This window comes from Haliaeetus albicilla, chromosome 2 (assembly GCF_947461875.1).
Source record: "Haliaeetus albicilla chromosome 2, bHalAlb1.1, whole genome shotgun sequence".
NCBI classification, from domain to species: Eukaryota; Metazoa; Chordata; class Aves; order Accipitriformes; family Accipitridae; genus Haliaeetus; species Haliaeetus albicilla.
This window is the reverse complement of record NC_091484.1, coordinates 64,545,789-64,556,950: the sequence shown is the minus strand read 5'-3', so window position 1 is coordinate 64,556,950 and position 11,162 is coordinate 64,545,789. Positions and strand designations below refer to the sequence as shown.

The following is an 11,162-nucleotide window of genomic DNA, read 5'->3' as shown; positions in this document are numbered from 1 at the left end:
ATTTGAATGGGACTCAAAGCATCCACCATCAAAACTTGGAATGAGTTTATTAACCTGGAGACATGTTGTTGAAAATTAGCTGGAAACTGGGAAATGAGAGAATATACGTTAAAAAAAGATCCAAAGCACATAAAAATAAGTATAAAAGCATGAATCAGTTTTAATAAAAATTTTCGTTCTGCTCTTCATCTGGCTCTAACTGGAACCTGTGCAGGAGCATAAGTATGTGTGGAGATAAAGAGGATCCTTGGTTCATATGCTTGGTTGATGAAGCTGATAGAGATTGGGCTGCCAGCCTGGCGAACTGTGGAGTTTGGCTTTGTCGTGTTCTTTGGTCAGAGTTTGGCAACCTAGGTTAAGGCAAGGCTGTAGAGAACCAGACCCAGAAGTGTTTGGAAACTGTTACGTGAAAGAGCTCCAACAGACAAGAGCAGATATCCACAGCAAAGAGATTCGAAGGGCTGTTGAAGCCTGAAGGGTGACCGGAGCCCTTCAGCACCCTGCCATGCTGCTGGGAAGGGAGCTGCTGGCACTCAGGCAAGACCTGGCTCTGAGATTCCTCTCTCTGCTTCTCTGCTGCTTTTGTCCCGTCCTGCTGGATGCATAGCTGGTGGGCCTTCATTAGGCCCAACAGTGAATGCACCTTTCTTTTGAATTTATAATACATATGGGTAGATACTCTAGAGGGAACAAGATACTGAGCTCTTGAGACAACTTGCAAAGAAAGAGACATTTTGCAAGGACAGGGAATTCAGCCTTCATTATTATGACTTGCCCCAGGGTTTTGTTCTGCACATCAGCAGTTCTTCAGGAGGGGAAGGACCAGCAGCCGCCTCTTAGAACAGAGGGTTCCCCTTTCATTTGCGCTCAGCTGTATGTCCTGCATGTTTCTGAAAGGCTATTTTGCTGCATGTGTTCTCAGTGAGAGCAATGCTTCAGTTGGTGCTTGGGATAAAATCTTATGGGTGCTAGTTGCTTTTTTTCTTTTCATCAGATTAGTTATTTAAAAACATCTCATTCATGTCCCCTAGAATTATTCTAAAGATTCTCATCGCACTTTTTTTTTTTTATTAATGAAAGCTCTTGGAGCCACATCTGGCATGTTTTATTGATCATAATCTCATGGCTGGAAGCTCATCTCGGTAGCTATAGCAACAGAACTTTTTTTTTCAAATGTCAACATAACTCCACAAAAAGTGGAGTAGGGGGAGCAGATAATTTAAATTACTGAGCAGCTAATAACTCTTTTTTCTGTAACCAATTCCGAGTTTTCTAATTTGATACAGTAAATAATGGATAGGAACAAAGTCTTTTGACAGCTACATCTGCTGTGGAAGCTCATGAAAGAGAATAACATGGATGCACATGGTGTCTCGAGAGTCCTTTTTGCTGGTTGTGCGTTGCTCCCATCCTCCGCTGGGCTGCAGGCATCACGGGCAGGCTGAGGGCATGGACCCTGGAGGAGCGGCACCACGGAGCATGTATTCACAGCCCTCCCTCTGCTACCCAGCCAGGCAGGGGTCTCAAACACTGCCCACGGCAACAGGGCTTGCTCCAGCTCTTGGGGGCAAGAGGCACTCCTGAAATGTGCCTAAGGGTTAAGGTGAAATGATATAGACTGAAATTATAACTTTCTATAAGTGCATTCTGATGCCTAAAGACCCCTGTGAGGTCGGCACTGCCAAGTTGTTCTTATCAGAGATTTTCTCAGGTATGTCTACTCAGGCAGAAGTTACCTCTGAAACAGAGGACCAGCAGGTAACCTGGCCTTCATTGCAGGATGGCTCTTTCCGCTGCTTCCAGCTCCGATGTTTGGCTCCGAGAGCATTCGGAGCAGTGTTTCTTCATCCTGCCTAATAGTGGCATCCTGCTAGCACTTGAAAATGGTGATGCTGGGACAGTCAAATGAAGCAGTGGGTGGATGCTGTTGCCTTCCTTGCTTTCCCTTAGGGCTTTCCAGCAAGGCAAGTGGAGAACTGCCCTCAGCCTCCAGCCAGAGCAGAAAGCCAGATCCAGCTGCGGCTGCCTGCCTTTTTCAGGTTTGCAAGAAACTACATATGGGTATAAACTGTATTTCTAAAAAATTCCTAGAGATTCAACCCTTGACATCATCTTTTCAGCAGCTGAAAAAAATAGCCCTTTGGAAGTGCTGGAGAGCACAGCCCTGAGAAAATTGCAGAGGGCAGGCTCCTTCCCTGGGGCCCCTCACAGCTCCCCAGGTAGGGGCTGGAAACTGTTCCCATCAGCTCCCCGGTTGGTGATCCATGCAGAATGCTTCGGTGGCCTTGACGTGTTTCCTCAGTTGACGCTTGCCTTCCCCAAGTCCCACTCCCGGCATGGGAAGGTCTCCCTGGGGCACACAGCCTCAGGCAGGGCTGAGGTTCTTGGCAATACCCCACAAAGGGCCTATATTTATTATTATTAATTATTGAAATCAAGCTCGCAGCTGGAGGGCAAGTCATCTGGGGGCTCTGCTGCTCTAAATATCACCTATTTGACCCCCACTTCTGTGCAGTCCTCCCTGCAGCCCCACCAAGCAATGCAGTGCAAGGCTTTCCCTGCAGATGCCCTTTCCACCCAAGAAACCCCATAGATCAGCCTGTTCTTGTCGTCCTGCTCAAAAACCAGGGTGGATTGGGGCTTTTTTTGCAATGTCGTTCCTGAGTTATGTTAAATGTCCATCCATCCAGCGGATGGCTGCGGCTGGGCATAAGTGGCTGAGGCAAAGGCATGCCCCGGTCACTTACGCCCGGCTGCAGCCCTGGCATTTTTTCCCTGTGCAGATGATGCAGCCGCTCATGCATGTTAATCCCAGCGCCAGGTCACTGAGCGGGAACAAGGCGAGGATTGTTCCTCTGGAGCCCAGGGGAAAGCAGGAACACAAGGCACGGGGAGGGGAGAGGAAAGACGCGCCGCCTCATCCCAGACAGCGGCAGAGGGTGAATTGTGTCTCCGTTTCGCCCTGGGTAAAACCAAGGGCTGGTTGCTGGAAGAGATGCTGGAAGATATGCAAAGACCTTCTTGCTGCTGAATAAAAGGGTGAGTTGGCGCGGGTTGGCGCTGACTTGGTGAAACACGTTTCTCCTGTGCTGCACCCACAGAGCACCCCGGGAAAGGAGATAACCATCGGAAAAAATATGTAGCTACGTTGCTGCCAGGGATTTGATGCAGCAAAATACTTCTGCTGTTATCGGTTTCTGCTGGTTGAAGCGCACATCCCTGCCGGGGCAGGTCCCTTGCTGCTTTAATGCTTAGAAATTTAGGGAGGCGAGGTGGTGGGTACAACATCAGCGGGAAGGACCAGTCTGCCATGTGGTTAAGGATGGGCTTCGTGATGCTTTGCTTCGAGTTCAGCCGGTCAAGTGCATTGTTGTGAAGAGTGCAATTTTATATGGTGAGAGCAGAAATGGAAGAGTAAAGTATGTCCATAAGAGTAGACAAAACCAGTGTGCCTGGAGAGAATTTCAAAGACAAAATGGCTCATGTGGTTGGGGGAAAGTCAAGGGGACTTCTTCAGAGAAGTGGGTATGGTGTGGGGCTGGAAAAGAATGAAGATGTATAGACCTTTTCTTTCCTCAATTTCATTTCTTTCCCTCCCCCTACATTTCCTGAATGCTATCCTGGGAAAAGCCTTTCACCTTAAGCAAATATTTTCTTGTATTAGCATAGCTTAGGGCCTGTAACAGAGCAGAGCGAGAGGAGTTTGCCTGGTGCTGCTACTAGCAATGGGCAGTGTCATTGGCAGGATCATCAGGAGAAAATTCAGTGTCCAATGGGAAGTTTTGGACTCATACAGACCTCAGATATTTTAGAAAAGATTAATGAGACCAGCTTTTATTTTAATTCCTGTTGTATCTTTACAGCAGTGACTTGGTGGTGATTATGTACCACTGCACACATCTAAGAGGAGCCTCAGACAACATCATAACCCAACATTTAGGTGTATTCACAGCAGCCTGCCCCGACCCTGTAAAGATCTAGTTCTGTTACATCCTGCTTTTCCACACGCGCAGTCATCAAAGTCCCTACATGTCTGTCCCCTCCCAGGCCACTGCAGCCAGGGAGAGGGGAGGTGCTGACCCCTCTTACACCCAGATTAGGAAGTCTTGGTGGCAGGCAACGTGCTGCAGGGAACATTTCAGTATTTGGTATTCAATAATTATAGAAGCGAGGATGGGAAAGGGCTTTTCTGCCTCTGATGATGAGTGGTGACCTCTAGGCCAGAGACTCACTCTGACTTGACCCAATAAATATTTATGGACTCCGTATAAAAAAGGGAGAGCTTCCACAGGTGGAGCTGAGAAGGCAGCGAGAGCATGCAATTGCCCTTGGGCGGAGGAAGGGGCTGGACCAGGGTTTCCCACATCTTGGCTGACTATTTTAACCACTAAACCAGTAGGTGAAAGTAGGAGCAACGAAGACCAAACCCAGCTCCTAGATGAACCAAAACAGAAAGTCATGATTCACGTATGGGTCTACAGAGAGGATTCCCTACTCCCACTTCCTATATTCCTTCAAAGAGCTGAAAAGCCTCCCCTTTTTTTTTGAAGATGGGATTAGAAAGAGTATTTGCAAAGAAGTGTTTCAGCCCTCATGGGGAGTGGGACTGGGCTCTACCCTCCCCAGCAGCTATTCCAGTGGCTGCCTGGGGCACGCCATGCTCCCTGCACTGGCTTTTCATCTTGTGGGTAGGTACCTATCTCTTCTGTGTCCTCTGTGTAATTGGGATGTTATGAATGCTAGCTGAAAAGTTAAATATCACAGGGTGCCATTGCAGCCTAAATCATCCCTGTGACTCTAGTCAATATTTGCAGCTAGTCGTGTGTGATGTAGCAGGATTGTTTTCTAGGCTTGGAGCCTAAAAATGCCAGAGAAGGAGAGCAGGGCAGTGCATTTAGCTGAGGAGTTAGGTTTATCTTCTATATATATTACTGATACGATCATATGTATTTGACTCAGTCAGTGTTCATTTAATACACATGCATTAACAAATACTCATCAAAGTCAGATAGAAGCTGACTGCTGTCTGATACACCAAATAACTCAGGCTACTCACAGCACTGCACAATGTATGCAGTATTTATTCAGGTATATATGTAAAATGCATATGTATGTACACATACGTGTGTGAATGTATGCATGTATATATATGTTTGGATTTCTTATTCCTCGAGACAGTTACATTCTGCTGATCTTTGATACAGAGGCAGTCTTGTGGATGCTCTCCAGCTGAAATGAGCTAATTCAGTTTACGCCATGAGTGTGGGGTTAGGCAAGGTCGTTCTCCGCTGCACATGCAGCCTCAGCCCACACAGCCTGAAGTCAGCAGCAGCCCCACCAGTGCCCGGGGAGGCCGTGGCCGGAGATCCCCCCGCTCCAGGGAGCAGCGCAGCCAGGGGTGAGCATCCCTCTGGCCGGCGGGAAGGGAGCAGCTACCCTGCCGCAGCAGGGCATTAGCTGCATAAACCAACTCGGCGCAGATTGGGCCTGGTGCCAAGTGTCAGAAAAGCTCGTGGTTTATTTAATACGGCCACTTCCAAGGCAGAGCCCTAGTTTGCAACAGTCCTGCGTTGCGGGCTCCCTGCTGTGAACTTGCTGCCCGCTCCACGGAGCACAGTGAGCGTTCGCTGAGGAGCACACAGCACCCTGAAAATGCAGCGTGTCATCCTCACGCTGCGGCTGGTTGTACCGCCATTGCTGGCAGCAGCACCGCACCGGCTGCTCATGCCAGGGCAGACAGAGGGGGCAGCTGGCAATTCAGGCACCTCGCTGTCAGGTAGCATCGGCGGTTGCTGCCACTTCTGCACCAGGCGTGATGGTGGTGGGGAGCTGCTCGCTGCCACCTCTCTTTCTGCACGAGCATCCCCAGAGCAGCAGTAAAGTGGAAGATCTTGTCCTGTACTCCAATTTACTTGGAAAAAGATATGTCACTAAATATTGACTCTCTGCAATGAGACTAATACTTTCCAAACAGCTGCAGGTCTCTCCCACCCTCTGAAATATTCTTGTGGGGGAGTGATGTGGAGTATGTTCCTCTCTCAAATGTTATTTTCATTTGACGTGTATGCTCATGTGTGTGCAATACTGTCACTGAGATTACCACAGACTGTCACATGTTGGAGACTCTGTACAGCTTGTTTCTATAATGGCGCTTCTTACTGCTAAACATTTTAAACTGTTTTTTAAAAATGAAAAGCAGACAAATATTGGGAAAGTCTTGCTCGAGACAGGGAAAACAGCTCCTGGGGGAAAACCATTTTTATTGCTCTCACTTTATGAAACACTTCACAGAGGTCAGACTTCTTTTCTGTGTAAAGATCGCACATGGGGGTACAGAATGATTTTCTGAAACTCTCATAGTATGTTAGTAGCAGAGGTAGAATATCTGTTATTAATTAGGCATTAAACAATTAAGATGCTGATGGAGGGGATGGGGTGGTAGGGCTGTGTTCAGGCTAAAGCACCTCGCTCTTAGTCTGCCTCTTAAACTGCTCTGAAACAGACTGACACGACATCTTGCCTCTACCTGTACGATTCAGCTGTGCTAGCTGAGCTGTGTCCCGGCCCTCCCTATTTCCCCTTGCAAAGGAGGGCAGGCCTTTGCCCACAGGAAAGGGAATATTAAAAGAAAAAACAACAACCCACAAACCTCAGGAAAGGGCACTGTGCTTTGAAGGGAGCCGGCCGGCTCCCCCGCTCCCCAGTGACTCACGTCCTTGGTGGCTGTGAGCAGCAGCCGCGGCACGAACCTGAATCAGGATGTTGATGGATGCCACGGGCGGCCGTGGGCATGTTTAGACTAAACGGGAGGTTCGGGTCTCGGGTAGCAAGGCTGTGGCTCACATCGCCGTTCCTGTCACAAAACAGGCACGTACCAGACTTGGCGCCGGCGCTTAGGAGCGCTGCGTTGATTCGCGGGCGCTTTTTCAGCGCTCCTGGCTGTTTACGACAGCGACCGGCGTGTCACCTGTGGGAGAGCCATAACCTTAATTGCCCGATGGCTGGGTAACTCCGGAGGTGCAGGAGGCGGCGTGCGGGAGGAGGTGTTCGGCAGGGAGGACCCCACGGCACCGGGGTGCTACGAGGCGCGGTGACTCAGCGGAGCGTGCTGCCGGCCCCGAGGCGCCCAGCCGCCACGCTCCTTCCTGGATGGAGTCTCTGCCTCTGTTCCTCTTTAAAAATTAGGAAATTAGCTTCTTCGGAGCAGTGTTACGCATAGTCATGTTTCGCTACACAAACCTCCAGGTTGGGCGTGATGCCGGGAAAGGTGCGAGGTTAACGAGTCAGGGCGTCAGAATCTGCTCTTCCTACTTGACGAACGCATGTATGAATTTCACTCTCCCACCGTGACAGGGGGATGTACCTCCAGCTGGCCCTCAGCCTTTTGCTGGCTCTCCCTGCCTAAGATTCATTGCGATTTTACACTTCTTGAATGACTGGCTTGGATAGATCAAATCTTTGATGTGTTCCTTCCAACCCTGTGTGTGCCAACAGGAGGAAGTATAGGCGCACTCGTCAGGACAACAGTAATTAGCTGCAGCTTCTGAATCGCAATGCACCATTAATGCTGTGTCACATACCGAGCATCAGTCATGCAATGAGAGGGTTGTGATGGCAATTAGGAATTCCAGAGTTTTAGGGCAATTGCTGTGCCAAAAATCCCACTCAGCTTGTACAAGTGGTCCTGGGCAGTATTAATTCATTGTGCAGCATCAGGCAGAGGGACTGTTTGCATCTCACGGTAACTCTCTTGCAACCCGATCTCCAAAGTGATGGCAGTTCCTCTGTCCTGGAGCACCCCTCTGGGTGATAAAGTAACCCTGTGCCCAGCTGAGAGCCAGCTCTCTCCCTGCAAAAAACAGTCAGTGAATATTGAAGGTCCTCCTGCTCACCTTTCTTTGGTTGAAGTCTCCTCCTATGCGAACTCCAAGAGCCCCCTCCCTCCCTCATGAGAATGGGGAGTGGACATGCAACAGGCAGCCCAGGGCTCCAGCCCGCTGACCCGTCGAAGAGCAGGGGCACGGTGATGGCAGCGCCCGAGCAGCGCTTCCCTCCACCACAGTCACCACCAGGTTACGTGAGTATTGCACACACACGACTGACGGTGAGTGTCTCTCCCTGACTGCGCCTGGGAGGGGACCTCCTCACCTGTCCTACAAATGTGGAGCATGGGGAGCCCCGCAGGTCTTGTGCTCTGCCGTGCTGGAAGGGCTAGAAGCCTGACAGCTTCACAAAATCATGTTTTCTTGCTCTTGGAGGCAAACAAACCAGTTTTACAACTGCCAGCATCCCTTCCCTGACACCTACCAGTTTGGGGAACAGATCTCAGACTTGCCCATGCCATCGGAGATGTGTGAACAAACCTGATCTGTGCCTGCCCCAGTGCCTGCGGCTCAGCAATGCTGTCCACTGAAACCACCTGGTTACACAGCTTGTCCATGGGTGTCCTACCTTCATTGTTACACATCCAAAACACCTGTCCTGGATTTGAGACACCTTTGCAATGACTAAGCTCCTGAGTCGCCTACCAATAACATTTGCCATTGCAAAAGACATCCTGAAGGACAGCTCTGCCTGGCTGATGACACCGCATTTGTCGCCTGGTCCCGTCGAAGGCTTCCAGCATCACTGAGGCACCGCCAGATGTGTTTGGTTTGGGGACCCAACCTGGGATTTCCCAGTGTTAGGGTTTTCTCAGTCATGGTGAATGTTGGGGCATTTTCATGGTCACCTCTGAATGCAGGGAAAGGCTGGGCTAGCTGCCTACTGAACAATGCAGGGACAAACAAGTGTGTCCCCACTGAAGCTGTAATTTAAAATTACGATGCTTTTAATGTGCTAAGGCACTTCATAAAAGAGGGAGCTTGGTGCCAGTGCAGACAGCGTAGCGCCCTGTCCCTGTCAGAGGGAGGGGGACAGTGAGCTCCCCAGTTTCCCCATTAGCACCATCCCTGCTCTTTCTTTTTGATTTTCAAGAAAGCAAACTTGTTTTTTCACCACATGCCTCCTACCTCTACACCCCAAATTCTTCATGGCCCGTTACTGGTTTTCCTAAAGCATTTTGAACTAAATGCTGCTTTCAAACCTGTCCCCCAGCCCTGCTGGTACTGCTGGATCAGCTTTTTTAACCTTACGCCCCTTAATGGTCCTTTTACAATATTTACTGCTCCCACTTTGAATAATGGGAGATTAATTTAGTGCTGCATCTTTTTCACATAATAATTGTTATTAAATCTCTGAATCCTGATGTAGTGTTTTGAGTCGTACAGGACTCAAGAAGAACCAAATATTATTTTCACTGCAGAGTTTCCACAGGTCACTAAACCGATGCCTGCACTAAACTGCCATTATTATTCTGAACAGGGAGGCAGCCCCATTCCAACATTATGAACTGGTTTGAGAAAATTACTGATTTTTTTCAGTTCAGCATCTGAACCAAAATGTTAGTAAAAGAAACAAAGAAACAAAGATCTGAGTGAGCACTAAGTATGTAAAATTTGCAGGTGTTTCTTTTAGGTTAAAAAAGCTTTGTGCACATAAACCATCTGTCGTGGTTTTACCCCAGCCAGCAACTAAGCACCACGCAGCCGCTCACTCACTCCCCTCCCATCCAGTGGGATGGGGGAGAAAATCAGGAAAAGAAGTAAAACTCCTGGGTTGAGATAAGAACGGTTTAATAGAACAGAAAAGAAGAAACTAATAATGATAATGATAACACTAATAAAATGACAACAGTAGTAATAAAAGGATTGGAATGTACAAATGATGCGCAGGGCAATTGCTCACCACCCACCGACTGACACCCAGCCAGTCCCCGAGCGGCGATTGCCTGCCCCCCCACTTCCCAGTTCCTAAACTAGATGGGACGTCCCATGGTATGGAATACACCGTTGGCCAGTTTGGGTCAGGTGCCCTGGCTGGGCATGAGAAGCTGAAAAATCCTTGACTCTAGTCTAAACACTACTGAGCAACAACTGAAAACATCAGTGTTATCAACATTCTTCACGTACTGAACTCAAAACATAGCACTGCACCAGCTACTAGGAAGACAGTTAACTCTATCCCAGCTGAAACCAGGACACCATCCCATCTGACCCAAAGCGAAACATTTTCTTTCCTTGCATTTATAAAAACAAAAATAAGGAGACGCTCCATACACAGCTCTGTTTCTAGACACCCAAGTTTATCCCTCACCAATAGTACCTCACACATCAGGTGGAACAGATGGTAAAATAAGGGAAAATTAAACCCGTATCTGCCATTTAGGGTCAGTGGAGACTTCCCTGGAGTGGGCTGGCCCAGAGGGGTTGGGGACAGCCATATATTTGGGGGACCAAATGCCTTGGGAGAGACAGTTGTTCCTCCAGCTCTTCTCCTCCCCCACAGCAGGTTTCCAGGAAATCATGTGAATAAAAGCCTTTGTAAGGAGAAAGGAGAGAGGGTCACGGAGACAAGCTGGAGAGGACGATGCCAGCCAGCACCATGCTGACAAGTCCTCCCTCAGAAAGCAGCTGTGCTCCCATTGTGCTGGGTGAATGACAAGGCTCTGCCAGGATGTCACGCTGACCCAAAACGTTGCCGCTGTGTCCAATTGACCAATAAATCATGTCTTGTTTGGGGATGCTCTCCTGAATAGCTGGGTAATCGCGGTTTGCTGGCTAAATGCTCCCTAATGGGTGAGGTTTCATTTGGAGTAGATGTGAGTCTCCGATGCCTAAGGGTGAGTGTTTTTCAGTGGTGCAAACTGGAAGAGCCTCTGAGCGAGCAGGGCCAAGAGCATCCTGCAGCATCCCCCCTCTATAGCGGGGAGAATTGTCACCAACAATTAATCACATTTTTCTTTGTTGCTGCGTTTTTTTTCCTAGAAATAACTATTTGGGTCAAATTTGTGAACAGTTTTGGGATGACCGAATTACTTTTGGGGGAGAATTTGCAATTTCCTTCCAAGAAACTGCTGAGAGCTACCTGCTAATTACTATTAGCAGCTCTGAGGATCGTTTGGGCAGGTGGAGACCGTGTAGAAGAGACAGAAGTGAGACAGAACATTTTCCAAGCAAAGATGTAATTAGGGATTAGAGAGACTGATCCTACTGCATAGTATAATTAGGAGATTATGGCGTGGCATTGGCCTGGATTAGACTTGACAGAAAATTCTCTACCCT

The 11,162-nt window shown here is 48.7% G+C and overlaps 1 protein-coding gene across 1 annotated transcript in view; it reads left to right on the top strand.

The window, feature by feature from the left end:
• The first annotated feature begins 2,808 nt into the window (after positions 1-2,808).
• Positions 2,809-11,162, top strand: part of ARHGAP12 (Rho GTPase activating protein 12) — a 102,655-nt gene continuing 94,301 nt past the window's right edge. Inside the window, exon 1 of the mRNA XM_069778079.1 lies at positions 2,809-3,039. The gene's annotated coding sequence lies outside the window, so the exon portion shown is untranslated. The remainder of the gene's footprint in view (positions 3,040-11,162) is intronic.